The following is a 26722-nucleotide window of genomic DNA, read 5'->3' on the forward strand; positions in this document are numbered from 1 at the left end:
AGAGAGGGTGAAAGAGAGAGGCAAAGGTAAAGAGAAATAAAGGGATAGAGAGGATCTCTCATCTGTCAGTTTTCTCGTGTTAACTTTGAAAGTGATGCATCTTCATTTGATGAGGAAAAAGAAAAGAGAAACGTCAATTAATTAAACCAACAGAAAACACCTAATTTACCTCACCAACATCTGTCCATTTGTTAAGTCTGTTTACGTTGACTAGTTCAACAAGGAAAACATAAAACAAGCTTCACAGAGGCTGCTCAATCCCACCCCCTGCTTTCTTTCTCTCTCTTTCAATCTCTCTGAGGTCTTGACGTTTGTAGACAGGTCTTGCAGTACTGCATCCATTTTGTTACTTCATGAATATTTAATCAGGCCCTGCCAAATTAGTCCATGTATAATTTAGTGGCGGCATGTTGTTGTCTACCAATATGGCGTCTCCGCCGCCATTACGGAGTCATCAGTATTTATAACAAGTATTAGTCTTCCCTCTCTCTCGGTTGGTGCAGAGATACGTGGTGGCGAGGATGTACCGATCATCAGTCAGCCGTTTGTTTTCCGACCCCGCTGTCTCCACGGAGACAAAGGGACAAATCATTAAGTTAGCATAGACAGTGACACGCCATACCTCTTTCGTCCAATCAGGACTGCCGGATGGATTGGTGACTCTTCACAGCCTTAATGTAGTTAGGCCTTTACATTATAGTGATACAGGGAGGTGGGTGGTATCATATGTGCCTTGTTAACTTTTGATGTAAAAATGGATGCCTGTTCCTTATAATTATGGCATATCATAACAGAGAAATTAATCAAAATCAGTTGATTGGTATATTGTGAATGTAATCATGTATTCATCCCCACAGGTGTCTGAAATGTGCTGAAGCATCATGCTAGAAGAGCTGCCTCACCAACCTGGACATCAAGTCCTTCATCCCCAACATCTCAAACAAGGCAAGAAACCTATTTCTCGCTGGGTCTTGATGATAATGTACATACAGTGATAGGTATACATTGACATTGTATACCTGCGTGCAGAGGTTGTGTAGTGGTAACATTCCCCAGCATAGTCACATATGTGACTCCCAACCGTTCCCACTGTTTCTCTCCCAAGTGACTGTCTCTGATTTACAGTCTGTGTCAAAACACCTACAAATATATATACAGCCATTGTATACCGTCAAACTCAAAGACATTGCATGAATGTTGATTTGGACATTCATTCTGACCTACTTATTATACTATATAAGTTGAACAATTGAACCGTTACCCTTTCTTCAGCTCACTATGTTGCTTCAATATCAATATGTGTCTGTGTTTGTATGCGTCAAACTACTATGGAGTGTCCAAGGCCATCCTATCGGAAAACTTTGTGAGGCTGAGGTGTGGGATGGTGGTCCCCACGTAAGAGCTCTGTGTGGGGGGCTGCAACCTTTTCACCTCCGAGGAAGGACCCATCAACATTGGGGGCCTGCAGCAGTTTGCTGTTGTGGTGATGTGGTGGTGTGGTGTACTGCATTTTGGCAAGAGAGATGCATACTTTTGACCTCAGTATTGAACTGCAAAAAAAATTGAAAGATAACACATTTGCACATTTTTGTTCTAGCCCAGAACTTTGTAGGCTGAAATCCAGAGCTATTTAGCATGAAAAGGAGTGGACTGTTGGCACAAACATACTGGTACCCAGGCTAAGAACTTTCAGCTACACAATTGCACTACAATCTGTGAAGCGTTGCCAGGTTGTTGCTGTAAATGACAATGTATTCTCAGTCAAATCTGTTAAACTATAGGAATAAATGAAGTAAAATTGTACCGATGGTCCTGATATAACAACCACTGCTCCCTGTCCTGTACTGTTGTAGTCGGGAAAAAAGCACTCAGTCAATCTCTCCCCCATCTGCTTCCTTTCTCTCTTCCCTGTCCTCCCTCCTCCCTCTCTTCCCTGTCCCCCTTCCTCCTCTCCCCAGTCCCGCCCCTTCCTTCTCGGGGTTGTAAAGCGCGTGTCTCCGTCAGAGTGACAGCTCCTCTCTTCCTAAATGCTAAAGGTCACAGATGTTTATCAAACTGATGATTAGATAACCCCTTCTGAGAGGGCCATCACTATCCTGCCTCCACAAATGCACGCACATGCACCCATATAAACACACACATACACACACGCGGGTGCGTGCGCACACGTACACACAGACCTAAACACAAACACACTCTCACTCTCTCTCGCTCTCCCTCCCTCTCTTTCCCTCTCTCTCTCTAACACACACACTCATAAACACACACACATAATACATGCACACACACATAAACACACACACTCGCTCCTCAGGTTAGTCCTCCAATACAGGAGAAAAGGGCATTGCCTAGATTGAAGTCAGTTGGAAACAAGGGGCTTCTGTGAGCACCAAATCCCATTAGTTGTCACAGGACATCCCAGCCTGCCCAGGTAAACAGTGAGTGAGAGAGTGGGATGCCTACAGTACACAGGGATTCCTATACAGTAGGTACAGGAGAAAGAGTAAAATTAATATCCAACATTCTGAAAATACACTATATATACAAAAGTATTTGGACACCCCTTCAAATTAGTGAATTCAGACATTTCAGCCACATCCGTTGCTGACAGGTGTATAAAATCAAGCACACAGCCATGCGATCTCCATAGACAAACATTGGCAGTAGAATGGCCTTACTGAAAAGCTCAGTGACTTTCAACGTAGAACTGTCATAGGATACCACCTTCCAACAAGTCAGTTCACCAAATGTCTGACCTGCTAGAGCTACCCCGGTCAATTGTAAGTGCTGTTATTGTGAAGTGGAAACGTCTAGGAGCAACAACGGCTCAGCCGCGAAGTGTGGAAGAATTGACTGGCCTGCACAGAGCCATGACCTCAACCGCATCCAACACCTTTTGGGATGAATTAGAATGCCAACTGCAAGCCAGGCCTAATCGGCCAACACCAGTGCCCGACCTCACTAATGCTCTTGTGGCTGAATGGAAGCAAGTCCCCGCAGCAATGTTGCAACATCTAGTGGAAAGCATCCCAGAAGAGTGGAGGCTGTTATAGCAGCAATGTTGCAACATCTAGTGGAAAGCCTTCCCAGAAGAGTGGAGGCTGTTATAGCAGCAAAGGGCGGACCAACTCCATATTAATATCAATGATTTTGGAATTAGATGTTTGACGAGCAGGTGTCCACATACTTTTGGTCATGTAGTGTATTTCATTTAGCCGATCTTACTTGTCCGATATCCAGGCTATTCAGCTCACATTCTGTAGCTGTGCATAATTAATTAATGTTCCATTATCATAGCATCCACATAAAAACAATTACCATATTGTGTCAGAGGTTCCCTTGTAAATACAATTATGAAACTGTCAACTATCATAACTGCAATAACTGCAGGTGTGGTAGCATGGCTCAACACAGACCCACCACCAAAAGCATCGGTCCTCCATCTCAATAAGTACCAGTGGGTTTAAAGATTGTCTGTAATAATTTTGTTCAATTTCAGCTGGTCAATTCCTCTCTTGTCAAATGTCACATATTAATGTGCTATTCCTCTTTTGGAATGCCCCTCACATTAAAACCCCAGCCCACTCAGGGCTCTGACCTTTGTCCAATGTGACAACCATAAATGTCAAGTCCATATTAACTTCTCCCTGCCCTGAAAAGGAAACTGTACTTTTTTTTTTTTTTTTTCTCCTTCACCATTTTTGCTTTAACATTTAGGCATTCTGTTGTTTTTCATTCCAGGTTTTCAGCAAGATGGTAATTCCTGAGGTTCGTAATCCTGACCTGCTGCCTCCAGATCAGATGTCGGAGAGCTTTCATGTCAAGATCGCTATGATTGGCTGTGGCCCGGTGACCGTCAACTGTGCCTCCTTCCTGGCCAGACTGGGGTATGACATCACTGTGTTCAATTAACAGACATATATTGGAGGATTGAGGTAGATGGGCTCAATTAGTATTACTGACTTCCAGTGAGTAACGATAATTTAGCTATATACACAGGGTACCGAGTCGATGTGTAGGGGGAAGGACGTAATTGAAGTAGATACATTACATGACTAAAAGTATGTGGACACCTGCTCGTCGAACATCTCATTCCAAAATCATGGGCATTAATATGGAGTTGGTCCACCCTTTGCTGCTATAACAGCCTCCACTCTTCTGGGGAAGGCTTTCCACTACATGTAGGAACACAAAAGCATTAGTGAGGTCAGGCACTAACATTGGGCAATTAGGCCTGGCTCGCAGTCAGCGTTCCAATTCATCCCAAAGGTATTCGATCAGGTTGAGGTCAGGGTTCTGTGCAGGTAAGTCAAGTTCTTCCACACTGATCTTGACAAACCATTTCTGTATGGACCTCGCTTTGTGCACGAGGGCATTTTCATGCTGAAGCAAGAAAGGGTCTTCCACAAACTATTGCCACAAAGTTGGAAGAACATAATCATCTAGAATGTAATTGTATGCTGTAGCATTAACATTTTACTTCACTGAAATTAAGGAGCCTGAACCATGAAAAACAGCCCCAGACCATTATTCATCTTCCACCAAGCTTTACAGTTGGCACTGTGCATTTGGGCAGGTAGCGTCCTCCTGGCATCTGCCAAACCGAGATTCGTCTGTTGGAGTGCCAGATGGTGATGCCTTTCCAGAGTCTAGAGGCAATGAGCTTTACACCACTCCAGCTGACGCTTGGCATTGTGCATGGTGATCCTAGGCTTGTGTGCTGCTGCTCGGCCATGGAAACCCATTTCATGAAGCTCCCGACGAATAGCTATTGTGCTGACGTTGCCTCCAGAGGCAGTTTGGAACTCGGTAGTGAGTGTTGCAACCGTGGACAGGCGATTTTTACGCGCTATGCGCTTCAGCACTCGGCAGTCCCGTTCTGTGAGCTTGTGTGGCCTACCACTTCACGGCTGTGCCGTTGTTGCTTCAAGACATTTCCACTTGGTGATGGAGTTTGAGATTGACCTGATGAAAGACCTGGGGGTGACGGTAATAAACACACACCACACTGAGTACACACACATGCATGTGCGCACACGCACACACATACACACATACTGTACGTACAACCACTTGCATTGCGCACACGCGCACACACACCACCTCACCACACCTGACTGCTTACAAACACCACACTGATTATAGCCGCCCCTGATACCGCACTTTACTTTACCACCTTAACTTGTCACAGCAGCGACTTTTCCGTGTTGTCTCTTAATAACTATTTAATCAAACTCTGTATTTAACAAGTTTACCAAGGGTCTTAGTTTTGTCCTTACACAACTTTTTTTATTCAACCTTTTCACCCCGTATCTATCTGGAGATAAATCTGCCATCATTATGCCTTCTCATTGCAGTCGCTATACTCTTAATATACAGGAGAACTATTGCCTTATGGTGAGGATAGCCGAGTTGCAAGCTCGGCTTCAGATGCAACAGTTAGGCAAGGGCAATTTAAGTGCAGGAAAGGATGATACAGTGTCTGTGACACCAGTAAATACACGTAGTAGTGTTAATCCCCCTGCCCAGTCCCCGCAGCCAGACAATTTTCTCATGGATTCTGGAAAGAAATGCTTTCTGCATGCTCAACCGGTGTCTGTCATTCAGCCGTTTTCTCCACTAAGCAACGAGTCGGAGTTAGAGCCCGAGCCTTCTCAGGTCTTTCCTCCACCCGTTACGGGGTCTGAGCTGCCAAAGACTTCCACCATTATCTCTGACAAATTGAAAACCCTAGTCATTCGTGACTCCATTACCCGCAATATTAGACTTATTAGACTTGAAAATAATCATTCAGCGATCATACACTGTTTATCAGGGGGCAAGGCTACCGACATAAAGGCTAATCTGAAGATGGTGCTGGCTAAGGCTAAAACGGGATGGTGTCATGACTGTCCTATGAGGATCACAATTGGTCAGATCAGCTTGGAAATGGCTGACAATAACCAGATCCTCTCCCACCCGCAAAGGGGGGAGGAGGGAACTGTGGTGGTTTTAACATCTCCACACCCAGAAGTAAATTTAAGCAGGAGAGAACTCCCTCTCTACCCATTAGTATCAATCAAAGGAATGCCTTTGTCTAGAGCGACTTTTGCCCACCCAAAACTCTAATGTCCAAACGTGGATAATGGAACAATAATTCTAACATAAAGAATGTGGGGAATGGTCAGCGGGGAAATGTAGAAAACTACTGTCATACTGTTTTTCATTTTGTGATGTTATTAAAAACTGTATGGACCAAATACTGTAACTTGGACATGATACCCCCTTTATCTGTCAAGTTTTCATCCAATATATTGTGAATACAATATGAAGAATGATGAAGGTATTTGTGTTAAGATAGGAATGTGATTTTAGTTTTCTAATGAGATAATAGTTTTGATATCCTTTGCACATTAACTAGCCATGCCCCAAGTGAGTTCAGAGAGCTTGTCAGCCTGACGGAACGCACCTTTTTACCAAGAGTGCATAAAGAAGAGGAATCAACCTTTAGACCAAGAAACGTGAGGCGGGTAGCTTCATTTTGGAAATGGTTGAAACGTTGAACCTCAACGCTAGGTGAAGAAATATACTCACCTTCCTTTAGACCACACAGACGAAGAGCTGCAGCTCATGTCCGTCGTGATCCGAAACCTGAATACCAACACGAGAAGGGAAAGGCGAGAAGCTCACTTTAGACAATCTCTGGTACAGCTGATTAGCTGTCTTATGTCAGATATCAAGAAAAGCGAATCTAAGTGAGACTATCCTACTACGCTCATCACCAATGGGAAACGTCGACATGGCTGGGTATCTTCCAGAGTGAACAACAGTAAAAGACAGGAAAGGGTAGACTCCTTTCGGACAATCAGAGCTATACAGCTGGAAGGCCAACAACTTTCCGGTTCCGACCGACATAAACGACAAATGAAGGCATTTCACACGTAAATACATGCATGATTCATTATTCCAAATGGGCGGAGGTTCGTGTGCAAAGTATATGGTTAATGGGCGAATAATTATATAATTACATTTACATTTAAGTCATTTAGCAGACGCTCTTATCCAGAGCGACTTACAAATTGGTGCATTCACCTTATGACATCCAGTGGAACAGCCACTTTACAATAGTGCATCTAAATCTTTTAAGGGGGGGGGGGGGGGTCAGAAGGATTGCTTTATCCTATCCTAGGTATTCCTTAAAGAGGTGGGGTTTCAGGTGTCTCCGGAAGGTGGTGATTGACTCCGCTGTCCTGGCGTCGTGAGGGAGTTTGTTCCAACATTGGGGTGCCAGAGCAGCGAACAGTTTTGACTGGGCTGAGCGGGAACTGTACTTCCTCAGTGGTAGGGAGGCGAGCAGGCCAGAGGTGGATGAACGCAGTGCCCTTGTTTGGGTGTAGGGCCTGATCAGAGCCTGAAGGTACTGAGGTGCCGTTCCCCTCACAGCTCCGTAGGCAAGCACCATGGTCTTGTAGCGGATGCGAGCTTCAACTGGAAGCCAGTGGAGAGAGCGGAGGAGCGGGGTGACGTGAGAGAACTTGGGAAGGTTGAACACCAGACGGGCTGCGGCGTTCTGGATGAGTTGTACGGGTTTAATGGCACAGGCAGGGAGCCCAGCCAACAGCGAGTTGCAGTAATCCAGACGGGAGATGACAAGTGCCTGGATTAGGACCTGCGCCGCTTCCTGTGTGAGGCAGGGTCGTACTCTGCGGATGTTGTAGAGCATGAACCTACAGGAACGGGCCACCGCCTTGATGTTGGTTGAGAACGACAGGGTGTTGTCCAGGATCACGCCAAGGTTCTTAGCGCTCTGGGAGGAGGACACAATGGAGTTGTCAACCGTGATGGCGAGATCATGGAACGGGCAGTCCTTCCCCGGGAGGAAGAGCAGCTCCGTCTTGCCGAGGTTCAGCTTGAGGTGGTGATCCGTCATCCACACTGATATGTCTGCCAGACATGCAGAGATGCGATTCGCCACCTGGTCATCAGAAGGGGGAAAGGAGAAGATTAATTGTGTGTCGTCTGCATAGCAATGATAGGAGAGACCATGTGAGGTTATGACAGAGCCAAGTGACTTGGTGTATAGCGAGAATAGGAGAGGGCCTAGAACAGAGCCCTGGGGGACACCAGTGGTGAGAGCGCGTGGTGAGGAGACAGATTCTCGCCACGCCACCTGGTAGGAGCGACCTGTCAGGTAGGACGCAATCCAAGCGTGGGCCGCGCCGGAGATGCCCAACTCGGAGAGGGTGGAGAGGAGGATCTAATGGTTCACAGTATCGAAGGCAGCCGATAGGTCTAGAAGGATGAGAGCAGAGGAGAGAGAGTTAGCTTTAGCAGTGCGGAGCGCCTCCGTGATACAGAGAAGAGCAGTCTCAGTTGAATGACTAGTCTTGAAACCTGACTGATTTGGATCAAGAAGGTCATTCTGAGAGAGATAGCAGGAGAGCTGGCCAAGGACGGCACGTTCAAGAGTTTTGGAGAGAAAAGAAAGAAGGGATACTGGTCTATAGTTGTTGACATCGGAGGGGTCGAGTGTAGGTTTTTTCAGAAGGGGTGCAACTCTCGCTCTCTTGAAGACGGAAGGGACGTAGCCAGCGGTCAAGGATGAGTTGATGAGCGAGGTGAGGTAAGGGAGAAGGTCTCCGGAAATGGTCTGGAGAAGAGAGGAGGGGATAGGGTCAAGCGGGCAGGTTGTTGGGCGGCCGGCCGTCACGAGACGCGAGATTTCATCTGGAGAGAGAGGGGAGAAAGAGGTCAGAGCACAGGGTAGGGCAGTGTGAGCAGAACCAGCGGTGTCGTTTGACTTAGCAAACGAGGATCGGATGTCGTCGACCTTCTTTTCGAAATGGTTGACGAAGTCATCTGCAGAGAGGGAGGGGGGGAGGGGGAGGAGGATTCAGGAGGGAGGAGAAGGTGGCAAAGAGCTTCCTAGGGTTAGAGGCAGATGCTTGGAATTTAGAGTGGTAGAAAGTGGCTTTAGCAGCAGAGAGAGAAGAGGAAAATGTAGAGAGGAGGGAGTGAAAGGATGCCAGGTCCGCAGGGAGGCGAGTTTTCCTTCATTTCCGCTCGGCTGCCCGGAGCCCTGTTCTGTGAGCTCGCAATGAGTCGTCGAGCCACGGAGCGGGAGGGGAGGACCGTGCCGGCCTGGAGGATAGGGGACATAGAGAGTCAAAGGATGCAGAAAGGGAGGAGAGGAGGGTTGAGGAGGCAGAATCAGGAGATAGGTTGGAGAAGGTTTGAGCAGACGGAAGAGATGATAGGATGGAAGAGGAGAGAGTAGCGGGGGAGAGAGAGCGAAGGTTGGGACGGCGCGATACCATCAGAGTAGGGGCAGTGTGGGAAGTGTTGGATGAGAGCGAGAGGGAAAAGGATACAAGGTAGTGGTCGGAGACTTGGAGGGGAGTTGCAATGAGGTTAGTGGAAGAACAGCATCTATTAAAGATGAGGTCAAGCGTATTGCCTGCCTTGTGAGTAGGGGGGGGAAGGTGAGAGGGTGAGGTCAAAAGAGGAGAGGAGTGGGAAGGAGGCAGAGAGGAATGAGTCAAAGGTAGACGTGGGGAGGTTAAAGTCACCCAGAACTGTGAGAGGTGAGCCGTCCTCAGGAAAGGAGCTTATCAAGGTATCAAGCTCATTGATGAACTCTCCGAGGGAACCTGGAGGGCGATAAATGATAAGGATGTTAAGCTTGAAAGGGCTGGTAACTGTGACAGCATGGAATTCAAAGGAGGCGATAGACAGATGGGTAAGGGGAGAAAGAGAGAATGACCACTTGGGAGAGATGAGGATCCCGGTGCCACCACCCCGCTGACCAGAAGCTCTCGGGGTGTGCGAGAACACGTGGGCAGACGAAGAGAGAGCAGTAGGAGTAGCAGTGTAATCTGTGGTGAGCCATGTTTCCGTCAGTGCCAAGAAGTCGAGGGACTGGAGGGTAGCATAGGCTGAGATGAACTCTGCCTTGTTGGCCGCAGATCGACAGTTCCAGAGGCTACCGGAGACCTGGAACTCCACGTGGGTCGTGCGGGCTGGGACCACCAGGTTAGGGTGGCCGCGGCCACGCGGTGTGAAGCGTTTGTATGGTCTGTGCAGAGAGGAGAGAACAGGGATAGACAGACACATAGTTGACAGGCTACAGAAGAGGCTACGCTAATGCAAAGGAGATTGGAATGACAAGTGGACTACACGTCTCGAATGTTCAGAAAGTTAAGCTTACGTTGCAAAAATCTTATTGACTAAAATGATTAAAATGATACAGTACTGCTGAAGTAGGCTGGCTAGCAGTGGCTGCGTTGTTGACTATGTTTGAAAGTGTAGCTGGCCAGGTAGCCTCGATAGCTGGTAACCTCGGTAACTGGCCAGATAATTAGTCTAACTACACAATTGTCCTAGATACAAGGACAGCAAAGACAACTATGTAGCTAGCTAACACTAGCTAGCCTACACTAATCAAATCCGTTGTGATGTAATAGTTTCTACAGTGCTGCTATTCGGTAGAAGTTGGCTAGCTAGCAGTGTTAGCAGTGTTAGCGGTGTTGACCAGCAGTATTGACTAGGTAGGGGAACGGCAGCGCGGCGGACGAAAATAGCTGGCTAGCTAACCGAAAATTACTCTAGACTCCACAGTTATCTTAGATACAAGGACAGCAAAGACAACTGTGTAACTAGCTAACACTACACTAATCAAGTCGTTCCGTTGTTCCGTTGAATGTAATGGATTCTACAGTGCTGCTATTCGGTAGCTAGCTAGCAGTGATGATTACGTTACGTTACGATAAAAGGACGAAAATAGCTGGCTAGCTAACCTAGAAAATCGCTCTAAACTACACAATTATCTTTGATACAAAGACGGCTATGTAGCTAGCTAAGATCAAACAAATCAAACCGTTGTACTGTAATGAAATGAAGTGAAAGTGTGATACTACCTGTGGAGCGAAGCGGAATGCGACCGGGTTGTTGAATGCGGAAGTGATAATTATCTCTCTCTTTCCCTCCCTCTCCATCTCTGTTACAAGCCGTCATATCTTGTCAGTGCACTAGGGAAATTTGTCTCATGTAAGTGTGTGTGTGTATTCTGTGTTATTATTTAGTTAGCTAGTAAATAAATTATTAAACCAATGTGTGTAGTTCTGAATAATGCGCAAGGCTGGTGTTTTTGCAGATCAAAGAAGGTTACGATTGTTCAAAATTAGTTTTGATAAAAGGTAATGATTAAAAAGAGGACTGTTTATCGATGAAATAGGTAAAGACCCTATGGCGTTTATTTCGGGAGATGGTAACTCACTAAACAACTTCTTCTGTGGTGCCTCAAATCCTAATGAGTTGTTACATGATTAATTTAATCGGATAACAATTAAACATAGTTATCAAATCAAATTGTATTAGTCACATGCGCCGAATACAGCAGGTGTAGATCTTACAGATAAATGCTTACTTATGAGCCCCTAACCAACAATGCAGTTTAAAAAAAAATACAGATAAGAATAAGAAATAAAAGTAACAAGTAATTAAAGTGCAGCAGTAAAATAACAATAGCGAGACTAGGGGGTACCGGTTAAGAGTCAATGTGCAGGGGGAACCGGATAGTTAAGGTAATATATACATGTAGGTAGAGTTATTAAAGTGACTATGCATAGATGATAACAACATTGAGTAGCAGCAGTGTAAAAGAGGAGGGGGCAATGCAAATAGTCTGGGTAGCCATTTGATTAGGTGTTCAGGAGTCTTGGGTGTAGAAGCTGTTTAGAAGCCTCTTGGACCTAGACTTGCGCTCTGTTACCGCTTGTCTTGTCTATGACTAGGGTGGTTGGAGTCTTTGACAAGTTTTAGGGCCTTCCTCTAACACTGCCTGGTATAGAGGTCCTGGATGGCAGGAAGCTTGGCCCCAGTGATGTACTGGGCCGTTCACACTACCCTCTGTAGTGCCTTGCGGTTGGTGGCCGAGCAGTTGTCATACTCGGCAGTGATGCAACCAGTCAGGATGCTCTCGATGGTGCAGCTGTAGAACCTTTTGAGGATCTGAAGACCCATGCCAAATCTTTTCAGTCTCCTGGGGGGGAATAGGTTTTGTCGTGCCCTCTTCCCTTACCACCTGGGGCCGGCTCGTCAGGAAGTCCAGGATCCAGTTGCAGAGGGAGGTGTTTAGTCCCAGGGTCCTTAGCTTATTGATGAGCTTTGAGGGCACTATGGTGTTGAACGCTGAGCTGTAGTCAATGAATAGCATTCTTACATAGGTGTTCCTTTTGTCCAGGTGGGAAAGGACAGTGTGGAGTGCAATAGAGATTGCATCATCTGTGGATCTGTTGGGGCGGTTTACAAATGTGAGTGGGTCTAGGGTTTCTGGGATAATGGTGTGAGCCATGACCAGCCGTTCGAAGCACTTCATGGCTTAAATAAATAACAGTAATCAGATTACTGAAAGTAAAGTCACGATATACAGGGATATTGTTATCCACATCAGCACCAACAATGTTAGGATGAAACAGTCAGAGGTCACCAAGAGCAACATAACTTCAGCGTGTAACTTAGCTAGAAGGATGTGTTGGCATCGAGTAATTATCTCTGAGTGATGAGCTCTACAGCAGACTCGCACATCTCAATCGCTGGTTGAAAATAGTTTTCTGCCCCTCCTAAAAGATAAAATGTGTGTATAACTGGCCCTCTTTCTGGGACTCCCCTACAAACAGGATCAAGCCTGGCCTGCTGATGAGTGACGGACCCCATCCAAGCTGGAGGGGTGCTGTCATCTCATCTATCAACATAGACAGGGCTCTAACTCCTCCAGCTCCACAATGAGATAGCCAGCCTGCCAGTTTAGTGGAGTCCGCCACTAACACAGTCAGTGTAGTCAGCTTTCCCCATTGAGACCGTGTCTGTGCCTCGATCTAGGTCGGGCAAAACTAAACTTTGTGGTGTTTGCCTTAGCAATCCTTAGCAAAGACCTCCTCCATTCCTGTTACTATTGAAAGAGATTGTGATAATATCTCACATATCAAAATAGGACTACTTAATGTTAGATCCCTCACTTCCAAGGCAGTCAAGTAGTCAATAAACTAATCATTGATCATAAACTTGATGTGATTGTCCTTACTGAAACATTGCTCAAGCCTGATGAATTTACTGTGTTAAATGAGGCCTTTCCTCCTGGTTACACTAGTGACCATATCGCCCGTGCAGGTCTGTGGTCATCACCTGCAGAACCATTCCTTTATTGGGGGTGTCTTGCTAATTGCCTATAATTTCCACCTTTTGTCTATTCCATTTGCACAACAGCATGTGCAATTTATTGTCAATCAGTGTTGCTTCCTAAGTGGACAGCTTGATTTCACAGAAGTGTGATTGACTTGGAGTTACATTGTGTTGTTTAAGTGTTCCCTTTATTTTTTTTAGCAGTGTATAAAAACTATATTTTTGATACTGTCGCAAAGCTAACTAAAAGGCAGCATTCCCCAAGTGAGGATGGCCTTCACTTCAGCAGTGATTAATTAACTTATTTGAAGAAAACATCATGATCATTAGAATACAAATTACGGACTCCTATTTGAATCTGCGTATTTCTCCAAGACTCAATTGTCCTGAGTCTGGCCAGAACTGCCAGGACCTAGGATCAATTGAGACAATCAAGTTTTTTAATCCTGTATCTCGACACATTCACAAAAATAGTCATGGCCTCTAAACCTTCCAGTCCGTACTTGACCTACTTGACTTCAACTCAGCAACTGAAATAATCGTAAGTTTCGGTGTTCCTCAAGGTTCTGTTTTAGGACCACTATTACTTTCACTATATATTCTACCTCTGATAATGTCATTTGGAAACACAATGTCAACTTCCACTTGCGGACGACACACAGCCGTACATTTTGATGAAACATGGTGAAGCACCAAAATTGCCTACCCTGGAAGCTAGTGTTTCAGACATAATGAAGTGGATGGCGGCAAACGTTTTACTTTTAACTAGTTTTAAACAGAGATGCAAGTTCTAAGTCCTAAAAATCAAAGAGCTGTGCTGTTTGAGCTGACAATTCATTTTGATGGTTGTACAGTCGTCTCAAATAAAACTGAAAGACTTCGGCTTTACACTGGACCCAAATCACTCTTTTAACGAACATATCAATAATATTTCAAGGGCAGCTTTGTTCCATCTTCATAACATTGCAAAAATCAGAAACTTTTTGTCCACAAATGCAGAAAAACGAATCCATGCTTTTGTCACTTCTAGATTAGAATACTGCAATGCCCTAATCTCCGGCTACCCAGATAAAGCGTTAAATTAACTTCAGTTAGTGCTAAATACGGCTGCTAGAATCTTGACTAGAATCCCAAAATTCGATCATATTACTCCAGTGCTAGCTTCTCTACACTGGCTTCCTGTTAATGCTCTGTCTGATTTCATGGTTTTACTACAAAACTACAAAGCACTACATGGACTTGCTCCTACCTATCTCTCTGATTTGGTCCTGCCGTACATACCTTCACATACACTACGGTCACAAGACCCAGGGCTCCTTATTGTCCTGAGAATTTTTATACAAACAGCTTTAGGCAGGACTTTCTCCTATAAAGCTACATTTTTGTGGAATGGTCTGCCTATCCATTTAAGAGACGCAGATTCGGTCTCAATCTATACATCTTTACTGAAGATTAATCTCTTCAGTAGGTCCTATGATTGAGTGTAGTCTGGTCCAGGTAGTGGTGAACCGCCCTTGTTGTCTCTGCCTGGCCAGCTCCCCTCTCTCCACTGGGATTCTGTGCCTCTGACCGTACTACAGGGGCTGAGCCTGGCTTAGTAGTGTTCTTCCATGCCGTCGCTAGGAAGGGTGCGTCACTTCGTTCCAGGATTATTTTGCTATACTCGACTTGAGTGGGTTGAGTCACTGATGTGATCTTCCTGTCACGCTCGTGCGGTGGAGAAGATCTTTCATGGGCTATACTCAGCCTTGACTCAGAGTAGTAAATTGGTGGTCTGCTGATATCCCTCTAGTGGTGTGTGCTTCAGCAAAGTGGGTGAGGTTATATACTGCCTGGTTGGCCCTGTCTCGGGGTATCGTCGGACAGGGCCATAGTTCCCCCTCCCCAACTCAGCCTCCAGTATCTATGCTGCAATAGTCTATGTGCCGGGGGGCTAGGATCACGTAAAATTCTCCTGTCTTATCTGGCGTCCTGTGTGAATGTAAGTATGCTCTGTCTAATTCTCCCATATCTCTCTCTCTCCACTCGCAGAGGACCTGAGCCCTAGAATCATGCCTCAGACCTACCTGGCCTGAGGACTCCTGGCTGCCCCCGTCTCCAGTCCACCTAGTCGTGCTGCTGATCAAGTTTCTGCTGTTTTGTCTGTGGCTATGGAACTCTGACCTGTTCACTGGACATGCTACCTTGTCCCAGACCTGTTGTTCTCGACCCGCTCTTTCACTCCCTCTCTCCCACACCTGCTGTCTCGACCTCTGAATGCTTGGCTATGAAAAGCCAACTGACATTTACTCCTGAGGTGCTGACCTGTTGCACCCTCTATAGCCACAGGTATTATTATTTGACCCTGCTGATCATCTATCAATGTTTGAACATCTTGAAGAACGATCTGGCCTTAATGGCCATGTACTCTTATAATCTCCACCCGGCACAGCCAGAAGTGGACTGGCCACCCCTCAGAGCCTGGTCCTCTTTAGATTCACCACTCACCACTTACATACACACACACTCACCAAACCATAGACACACTATGCTCACACACAACACTCTCACTGTCAAGAGCTATGCACCCATCACCAGGAAAATGTCAGTGACATTAATAACGACAACAGCAACCTAAAGCCCTAAACAAACAGGTACAGGGCAGAGAAAACAATTAGAAGCTACAGTGGGGAAAGCTAAGTGACAAAGACACTTCCTCCGGCGTAGGGTATCCATCTGGTCATTGTCTGAATGCCATAGCCAGGAAAAAGGCCAATCAATACTACTCATCCAGCTCACCTAACTGTGATTAATTTGATTTATTCCTAATTATTTATTTATTTGATGGAGAGAGAGAGAAACGAAGAAGGGAAGAGAGAGAGAAAAAGTAATGGAAGAGAGAGAGAGAAATAGATGGGGTATTGAAAGAGGTGGAGAGGGATAGGGGTGTGAAAGAAAGATGGAGAGAAGAAAGGGAAGCATGGGGAAAAGAAAGAGATAAGAGAGAGACAACATTCCTTGAGGTTGGCTAGACAGGAGTGAGGGGATGAAGAGAGGGGAGGTAGCTATTGCTTCTTGCCGTCTGACCTTTTCTTCAAGGCTTTATTAATCTCCAGAAATGAATTCCATTAAGATGGCCTCTCAATTAATTTAATTAAGAGAAAGAGTGTGATGGAAATGAGAAGGAAGACGTTGTCCCAACTTCACTCTATTACGCCAGTGACAAACACAAACAAATAGGCCGCTGTCATGGCTGTGTCATTTGTCTTTTCCATGTAGTTATCGAACCCCAGAGGAATGTTACCCGACCACATTGTCTCTGTCTCTGAACCTCACTGTGTGTATTTTATGTGATGAATGTCACTGATTAACTCAACCCTAAAACCCCAAATATCCATAACTTGCCCACTTTCAGATTGTCAGAGAGAAGGGACTGGGTATGAACGGGATGAGCCTGAACTCTCTGAAAGACAAGGAATTCCAGGCTGTCTTCATTGGAATTGGTCAGTCACTTGCATCTTTAATGTCTTACCTTACATAAAATATAAGATATGGTTAGCTTGTTGTGCAAAACTCAATCTTTAACCAGAAATGTTTTTTTTTTTATACTGTAAAATTATTTGGTGGAATGTGCTTTGTTGCTGTAAAATGTTGTCCTGAAGACAACATTAATTTGCTTTGACTCTAGTGTTCCATTTGTACAAAAAAATAAACCAAGCTAAGCATCACACCATTCTTCTGCCTAAATTCCCTTTAGGGCACAAGGCGAGACCCAAATGCAGACACAGGAGGCAGATGGTTGAGCTCTGATATTTATTATACCAAAAGGGTTAGGCAAAAGGCAGGTTGGGGACAGGTGAGAGTTCATAAACCAGGTCCGAGTCCAAACAGTACCAGGGGATAGGCAAGCTCGAGGTCAGGACAGGCAGGGGTTCAGAGAACAGGTCCGAGTCCAAACAGTACATGGGGATAGGCAGACTCGAGGTCAGGACAGGCAGGGGTTCAGAGAACAGGTCCGAGTCCAAACAGTACCAGGGGATAGGCAAGCTCGAGGTCAGGACAGGCAGAGGTTCAGAGAACAGGTCCGAGTCCAAACAGTACCAGGGGATAGGCAAGCTCGAGGTCAGGACAGGCAGGGGTTCATAGAACAGGTCCGAGTCCAAACAGTACCAGGGGATAGGCAGACTCGAGGTCAGGACAGGCAGGGGTTCAGAGAACAGGTCCGAGTCCAAACAGTACCAGGGGATAGGCAAGCTCGGGGTCAGGACAGGCAGTGGTCAGGCAGGCAGATTCAGCATCAGGACAGGCAAAGGTCAAAACTAGGAGGACTAGGAAAAAACTGAGACTGGGAAAAATAGGAGCTAGGAGAAACGCTGGTTGACTTGGCAAAACAAGACGAACTGGCACAGAGAGACAGGAAACACAGGGATAAATACACCGGGGACTAATGGGGAACACAGGAGACACCTGGAGGGGGGTGGAGACAATCACAAAGACAGGTGAAACAGATCAGGGTATGACAAATTGCGTTCCGACCACTCCCTCCACACACCAAATGGCATGCTGGGTGCACACACAAGCTCCCGTTAGTCGTACAGAAATAAATGCCTATAAAAATGTATCTAAATGATGGGATACACAAGCTCCCTTTAGGCCTACAGAAATAAATGCCTATAAAAACGTATCTAACTGATGGGATACACAAGCTCCCTTTAGGCCTACAGAAATAAATGCCTATAAAAATGTATCTAAATGATGGGATACACAAGCTCCCTTTAGGCCTACAGAAATAAATGCCTATAAAAAAGTATCTAACTGATGGGATACACAAGCTCCCTTTAGGCCTACAGAAATAAATGCCTATAAAAACATATCTAAATGATGGGATACACAAGCTACATTAACTGCCAAATGATGACAGCTTCATCACAAATTCAAAATAGACTGGTTAATTGAAGTAGGATCATTTGTGTTCCAACAACGAGCTGCAGTTTAGGAATAATAATGCTCGTCAAACATCCCATTACAAAATCATGGGCAATAATATGAAGTTGGTCCGCCCTTTGCTGCTATAACAACCATCACGCATCTGGGAAGGCTTTCCACTAGATGGTGGAACATTGCTGTGGGGACTTGCTTCCATTCAGCCACAAGAGCATTAGTGAGGTCGGGTACTGATGTTGGGCGATTAGGCATGGCTCGCAGTCAGCGTTCCAATTCATCCCAAAGGTGTTCGATGGGGTTGAGGTCAAGGCTCTGTGCAGTCCAGTCAAGTTCTTCCACACCGATCTCGACAAACCATTTATGTATGGTCCTCGCTTAGTGCACGGGGGCATTGTCATGCTGAAACAGGAAAGGGCCTTCCCCAAACTGTTGCCACAAAGTTGGAAGCACAGAATCCTCTTGAATGTCATTGTATGCTGTGGCATTAAGATTTCCCTTTTCTAGAACTAAGTGGCCTAGCGTGACCCATGAAAAACAGCCCCAGACCATTATTCCTCCTCCACCAAACTTTACAGTTGGCACTATTCATTGGATCAGGTAGCGTTTCCCTGGCCTCTGTCAAACCCAGATTTGTCCGTCGGACTGCCAGATGGTGAAGCTGTCACGTCTGCTCCCGCTCTTCCCTTCCCCTGGCGCTTGAGGGCGCCAGATTACCCTGCATCACACGCTCCTGCCATCCATCACTCACACCTGCCATCATAACTCGCATCAGCGTTATTGGACTCACCTGGACTCACTTATCACATGTTCTTTTCCTCCCTTATATTTGTCTGTTCCCTTGCTCTGTTCCCCGCTGCTGCATTGTATTGTTTTTGTCTTTTGAATTTGTTTCTGACGCTGTTCCTGTTTTGTCTCTGTCTGTTATAATTAAATGTTTTACTCCCGTACCTGCTTCGTCTCAACAGCGTCATTACGCGTGACAGAAGCATGATTCATTACTCCAGAGAATGCGTTTCCATTGCTCCATAGTCCAATGGTGGCAAGCTTTACATCACTCCAGCCATCACTTGGCATTGGGCATGGAAATCTTAGGCTTGTGTGCTGCTGCTCGGCCATGGAAACCCATTTCATGAAGCTCCCAACGAACATTTCTTGTGCTGACGTTGCTTCAAGAGGCAGTTTGGAACTCAGTAGTGTGTTGAAGAGGACAGATGATATATACACGCTATGTGCTTCAGCACTCGGCAGTCCTGTTCTGTGAGCTTGTGTGGCCTACCACTTCACGGCTGAGTCGTTGTTGCTCCTAGACCGTTCCACTTCACAATAACAGCAGTTACCCGGGGCTGCAGAAATTTGACGAACTGACTTGTTGGAAAGGTGGCATCCTATGACGGTGCCACATTGAAAGTCACTGAGCTCTTCAGTAAGGCCATTTTTTTCAACCTATGTGTTGTGATAATTGCGTTGTTTGGTCTAAAACCCCTTAATTCATGTGCCTTGACACTGTGATATATATATAGGCCTAAGGCTGAGACAATAAGAAGACAGTGGCAGAATAAATTCAACCACACCTTTGTTTCATCACAAAACCGGAGAGAAACATCTGTCCTGTGAAGTCCACAAAACACATTGCATGTAATAAAGAAACCTACAGCATGGTCAAGCAATTCTTTTTTCCAACATTTTCAGACTACTAAACAAGTATTGATTTAGAACTAGAGAGAGTTATCGCAACTTGCTAAGAAAACAGGCGCTGGCTCCATTAATCCAACACCATTTCAACTTCAACATTTCAACATTATCTTGTAACCTATGCTTAGTCTAATACAGTGACAACTAAAATACACCAAAAACGATTTAGTCCAATGAACGTAAGCTAAATATTATGTGGCTGTCCATGGCACTGATTTCTGTGTGTGTGGGTGGGTGGGGGGGGGTGGGGGGGGAGAAAGAGTGGAGAGGAGGGGGGGGGGGGGGAAAGAGTGGAGGGGTGGGGGGGGAGAGTGGAGAGGAGGGGGGGTCTAGGCTACCTGGCTAAAAAAAATGCTTGCTCGGTAGCCGAACTTCCTTTCTTGGGCAATGATGCGCCAGGCCAGCTAGTTAACATTAGCCTACTCCATCTAGCTACATATTGAAATTCCGTCCTCTCAGGCCAGGGACACAATGTATGAATTTATGGTTGGATCAGAATCACTGTTATAATCGTTGACCAGTACGGAGAATTAAGTAAAACCACAAGTCCAAATCCCTATCCCCATCCATGGCTAATTTAGGAAAGGAACGATTTTAGCTAGTCACCGGAGGACAACAACACAACGAGATGCAACAGTTCAAGTTGTTTCTGTCAATGACGTTTGGTTTCTGATGTGATGTGATCGGCGTGAAGCCAAATCCAAACTGGCTTCCCTAAACACTTTTTTTGTGTACCAGGACCATTTACAGCTGAGCTCACTCAGTTTAGCTTAATGCTGATTGGCTATTATTACCTTTTTTTTTTATCAAGGGAGGCCAAATGCTCCCTTGTATTCAATGCTATGGGCAGCAACAATGTCAAACTCTTTTTGATCAGACAGCATCAGATAGATGGGCTACATTTTTGTTCACATTTTAGTAATTTAGCAGACACTTATACAGAGCGACATACAGTTAGTGCATTCATCTTAAGATAGCTAGGTGGGACAACCACATCACAAGCATAGAATGTAAATTGTTTGTCAATAACATAGCTATCAATAGAGTCAGAGCTAGGGGGGTCAAGTGCAAGTGCTGGTTAAGTTTTATTTTTATTTTGGTCGAGTTGAGGGGGATTATTTAAGATACTTTTTGAAGAGGTAGGGTTTTAGATGTTTTTCAGAAGATGGGCAGAGACTCTGCTGTCCTAGCTTCAGGGGGAAGCTGGTTCCACCATTGGGGTGCCAGGACAGAGAAGAGCTTGGACTGAGCAGGAGCTGTAGGAGAGCCTAGAGACCTGAGGTGGTAGAACAGAGGGATCGGGTTGGGTTGTAGGATTTGAGCATAACCTGAAGGTAGGGAAGGGAAGTTCCTCTTGCTGTTCCATAGGTAAGCACCATGGTCTTTTAGTGGATGCAAGCTTCGACTGGAAGCTGTTGGAGTGTGCGGATAAGCGGGGTGGCATGAAATAACTTGGGAAGGTTGAGTACAAGGTGGGCTGCTGCGTTCTGGATAAGTTGCAGGGGTTTGTTGGAACAAACGGAGAGCCCACCCAACAGCACACCCAACAGTTGCAGTAGTCCAGACGGGAGAGGACAAGTGCCTGGATTAGGACCCTCGCCGCTTCCTATGTGAGGTAAGGTTGTACTCTACGAATGTTGTAGAGTATGAACCTGCAGGAGCGCGTCACCACTTTGATGTTTGCAGAGAACGACAGGGTGTTGTCCAGGGTCACGCCAAAGTTCTTTGCTCGCTCTGAGGGCGAAACTGGAGAGATGTCAACTGTGATGGAGGTGTCTTTGAGCGGGCAGGCTTTCCCCAGGAGGAAGAGCTGTTCCGTCTTGTCGAGGTTGAGTTTGAGGTGATGGGCCGACATCCAAGTTGAGATATTTGCCAGGCACACAGAGATGCGTGTCACCACCTGGGTGTCAGAAGGGGGGAAGGAGAAAAGTAGTTGAGTGTCATCCGCATAGCAATGATAGGAGAGACCATGTGAGGATATGACGGAGCCGAGTGCATAGAAGAGGATAGGGCCTAGAACCGAGCCCAGGGGGACACCAGTAGTGAGAGTATGTGGTGCATACACAGATCCTCTCCACGTCACTTGCAATCCAAAAGTGTGCATAGCCTGAGACGCCTAGCCCTGAGAGAGTGGAGAGGAGGATTCACGGTGTCGAAGGCAGCGGATAGAGGATGAAAACAGAGAGTCAGCTTTGGCAGTGCGGAAAGCCTCCGTGACACAGTGAAGAGCAGGCTCGGTTGAGTGACCCGTCTTGAAGCCTGACCGGTTAGGGTCAAGTTCGTTCTGAGAGAGATAACGAGAAATATGATCAGAGACAGCATGATCAAGTGTTCTGGAAAGAAAATTATTAAGAAGGGATACAGGTCTATAGTTTTTGACGTCAAATAAGTTGAGTGTTGGCTTCTTGAGGAGGGGAGCAGAGGGACACTATTTTGTTCGTTCAGATACTTTCTCCAGTGAGAGAAATTCATCCTCTTGCGAATTGAAGGAAATGTATGAAATACAGAGAGACGAAAGATTACATTTTATTTTTAAATACATATTTCATTTTTGGGGGTACATTTTTGGGGGAACCTTGACTTCCCTCCATGAATACATGCCACTGAATATGATCACTCCATGAATACATGCCACTGAAATGATCACTCTTTGAGAATAACTGTTCCAGGCATGAGATACGCATCACTTCGCACTGGTAACTTTTTTCATTTGGGAAAATAATGTGTTATATTTTATTTTGTTATACTACGTCATATTTTTAAACTATAAAATAGATGTGTCTTGACTCTGATAAGGACTCTCGAAATAAGAGCATCTTGTCTGCTAAATAAACAAAACAAGGCTATGTCATTGCACATCCATAAGCTTCTACACGCAAGGTTACTGATTGTGTTTCACAACATAAAATAATCAGCTGAAATTATGTTTTCAAGAAATGTATCTTAAATGGCACTTGCTTTTTTATTGACTGAATAGACACTGAGTGTACAAAACATTAGTAACATCCGGAGTCAGACCCAGGTCTTCAGGGCTAAGCCCCGGATGTTATTTTATGTATTTTATTTTACCCTCAATTTCGTGGTATCCAATTGGTAGTTACAGTCTTGTCTCATCGCTGCAACTCCCGTACGGACTCGGGAGAGGCGAAGGTCGAGAGCTGTGTCCCCCCCAAAACACAACCCAACCAGCGACCTAGTCAGTGTGCATACACCCGGCCAACCACAGGAGTCGCTAAAGCGCAATCGGACAATGATATCCCTGCTGGCCAAATCCTTCCCTAACCAGGGGTCTCCCGGTCTCAGCCAACTGCGACAGAGCCTGGATTCGAACCAGGATCTCTAGTGGCACAGCCTTAGACCACTGCGCCACTCGGGAGGCCCTGCCATGGATGTTCTGGATGTATAGTGACGTCCCTGCTGGTCAGTCTATGTCATGGAAAGAGGAGGTGTTCCTAATGTTTTGTACACTCAGTTTATATGTGGCAATTTAGCAACTAGGATTTGTTATCTGTAATGGTTATGATAAATTAGGCATTGTCACAATCTGTTAGCATATAGATAAATGAGCACATATGTTCTAAAAATAGAAGGGAAAAAATCCATTACAGTACTCGAGTACTCAAATAAAAATCATGTGAGTTCTCAAAGAGTCAAAAAATGTCAAATGCCCATCCCTCGGATGTATGTACTAGAGGTCTTATTGGTCCACCCGAACCCAAATAACAGGTGCCAGACAGGTATGAAATTCTGTAGTTGACCCTCGGATCCAGATTGGATCTGATTTGATTGTCACGGGTATGTGTAATTATAACTGATTTGTCGGTAACGACCCGTATAGACACGAATGCGACTTCTGCAATAGAGAGAGAGAGAGAGAAACGTTTCTCTTTTATACTGCTGCACACGATTTTCACGAGAGTGGCGTGTGTAGCTTGTTGTTGTCGGCCAATCACAAGTCATTAAAGCGGCACTAGCCTCTGGCTCTGTGTGTGCCACAGCAAGCAAGTTAGGAGATCAATGGAAGATGGAATTAAAATCATGCAATTAAAAGTTAAATGAGAAGGATAGGCTACAGTAACCAATAGTCAACAGGTAGGCTGCTACTTAATACTCTGAATGGACCAGGTCTATATGGGGACGGGTCTAGTTGTCCTCAGGTCCATTCGTACAGGTGTCCATAAAAAAAAATATATATACTAGGGTCTTGGGAGAAAAGCCTCAGATCGATTTCAGAACAAGACCTCTTGTATGTACAATAGGATGCATGACTATAAGACTACTGTACTTACACTGAGGGCACCACATACTCTTAAAATCTCCAGTATGCCAGCTAGGTTAGTCCTGCTCTGTGCCACAGCCCCCCACTGCAATCATGATGAGGTGGTCTGTCTGGGAGAAAGGGAGGTGTCCTCCAACCACTACCTTTCTCATTTCAGACTTCTTCTGCCTGCTCCATTTGGTTTTCATGGGACCAAAGTGAGACAGAGCTACCTACCGCACAGTGCTTCCTGTAGTAACGAATGCTGTAGTGAAACCCACTGTTGTACTATCAGTCTTTCTTCCTTTGTCTACTTCATATATTTATCTGCCTCACCAGTCCTCTGCTCTTCTTTCTTTTTCCTTCTTCTCATTTACTCTCTCTCATCCTCATTATGGTAGAGTATAACAAGGGGCATATTTTTCACGTCTATATATACTATAGTCTCCTATCGCAGCTGTCACTTTTCTTCTCTTCCTATGGTGACCGACCATAGTTAACAGTATCGCTCGTTAGCTCATGTAATACCTTGTTCTTACTCACACAAGTAAAGGGAGATGGTACACTGAAGCAATTTGGTTTCAAATGAAAGTCTATATTTAGATATGTAAGTGAATAAACCCTGCCATGCCTATACTGATTTGATTTAAGGAAATTCAAATACCCCTAGTGGGAGGCCTAGCTGCGTGGTGTGTGTGTGACTTTCCTTTATTGTAATGAAAAGAAGCTGGGTAGCATTTATTATGTTTGGAACCTGTTGGTGCCTGGTTTGGTAATTAGAGCATGGAGCTACTTTCAAACTATTCAGGGATTTATTTTCAATTTTTTTCTGTCTCACAGCAGAACACAAAGGAATTGGATTTCAGAAAGAAAATGAAATGAGTCGTTTTTTTTAACCAGTTCTGTATTTTTTTTTCTAAATGTCAAACCCTCTGCTGAGATTGACATGCATATGTTTCCCACTGTTCAGAGCGGGTTGAAGAGCATAGATAAGAAGGGTTATTTCTCGGGCAGTTAAGTGCACTAGCTAACACATGCAGGGTTTGTACCTATCGCTGCTGTGTTGCTGACTGTCCTTACTGATTGTGGTTATAGCAGTGGGATCTTTGTGTCACTCTCTTGTTCCAATTGTTCAAAGCCCAAGCTTATTTTTCTGATGTTGCCTTTTCAAGAATGGCTTCTGTCCATCAAAGGCATGAAGTCAGGCAGATTGTATAGACTACAAATTCTGCAATTCACACAATATTACTTTGTGGGAACGAGCGTCATATTCCATAAAACAAGCTTTTGATGGCAGCTCTTCCCAACAGTGAGGTTGAAAGGAAGTACACTGATGTGCTGTGGCTGGAATTGTATGAAAGAGGTGCATTTAGGACATCAAATGAAGAAAAAGAGCCTTTGGTGTGAAAAAAGTTCCACTGAACGGGTTTCAATCAGGTTTGGAAAGGGCTGCATTTTTGACAGATATTGTGTTTGATGTAAAAGTATGCTGTAAAACATAGGAAAAAATCTAATCAAAGGTTATTTGTTGTGAACACAGATAAGCAGGTGCAGTGAAATACACAAATTAAACCAAGAGAAAAAAAAGAAGAAGAAATTAAGAAATATAAGTACAAGCGGTGTCAGTCTAGAATATAAATATGTGATGTGTATTGACAGAGTGGACAATATTTTAAGTAGGAAAAAGTTATGTACAGCTGTAGTTATATAGGATGAGCTATGTCGAGAACACAGTATGTACTGTACATATAAAGTGGCAAATCAGTTTCTCAGATATCAAATATAATTTCTACTCTACGGAATTGTGTTGCAGGAATGCCACTCTTATCTGTATCTAAATATTTTAACACTATCTGAACAATAAACATGATTAAAGTGACCAGTGTTCAATGACTTTACGTACCTAGGGTGGCAGTCTCTAAGGTCCAGGGTAGAGTACCGAGTGGTATCGTGTCAGTTAGTGTCAGTGTCTAAGGTGTAGGGGAAGGTACCTTGCGGAGCCCAGCTAGTGGTGACTATCTGATGGCCTGAAGATAGAAGCTGTTTTCAATTTTCTTGGTTCCAGCTTTGAGGCACCAATACTGTCTCCGCCTTCTAGTTGGTAGTGGGGAGAACAGGCGGTGGCTTTGGTGGATGATATCTTCCCGGAGTCTTCCTGTGACTCCGGGTGCTGTAGATGTCCTAGAGGCCAGGCAGGGTGCCCTCGGTGATGTGTTGGGTAGGCCACACCACCCTCTGGAGAGCCCTGCGGTTGCGGACAGTGCAGTTGCTGTACCAGGCAGTGATACTTTTTATGATTTTTTTTAAAATTCAACCTTTATTTAACTTGGAAAGTCAGTTAAGAACAAATTCTTATTTACAATGACGGGCTACCAAAAGGCAAAAGGCCTCCTGCGGGGATGGGGGCTGGGATTAAAAATTAAAATTAAAATATAGAACAAAACACACATCACGACAAGAGAGACACCACAACACTACATAAAGAGAGACCTAAGACAACGACATAGCATGGCAGCAATACATGACAACACAGCATTTTAGCAACACAACATGGCAGAAGTCCAACATGACAGCAGCACAAAACATGATCCAAACATTATTGGGCACAGACAGCAGCACAAAGGGCAAGAAGGTAGAGATAACAATACATCAAGCGAAGCAGCCACAACTGTCAATAAGAGTGTCCATGGT

General features: G+C 45.1%; 1 pseudogene; it reads left to right on the top strand.

Annotated features, from left to right (window-relative positions):
• LOC129824595 (dihydropyrimidine dehydrogenase [NADP(+)]-like) overlaps positions 1 to 26722 on the top strand; it is a 197267-nt pseudogene that overhangs the window by 30687 nt on the left and 139858 nt on the right.

This window comes from Salvelinus fontinalis, chromosome 26 (assembly GCF_029448725.1).
Source record: "Salvelinus fontinalis isolate EN_2023a chromosome 26, ASM2944872v1, whole genome shotgun sequence".
NCBI classification, from domain to species: domain Eukaryota; kingdom Metazoa; phylum Chordata; class Actinopteri; order Salmoniformes; family Salmonidae; genus Salvelinus; species Salvelinus fontinalis.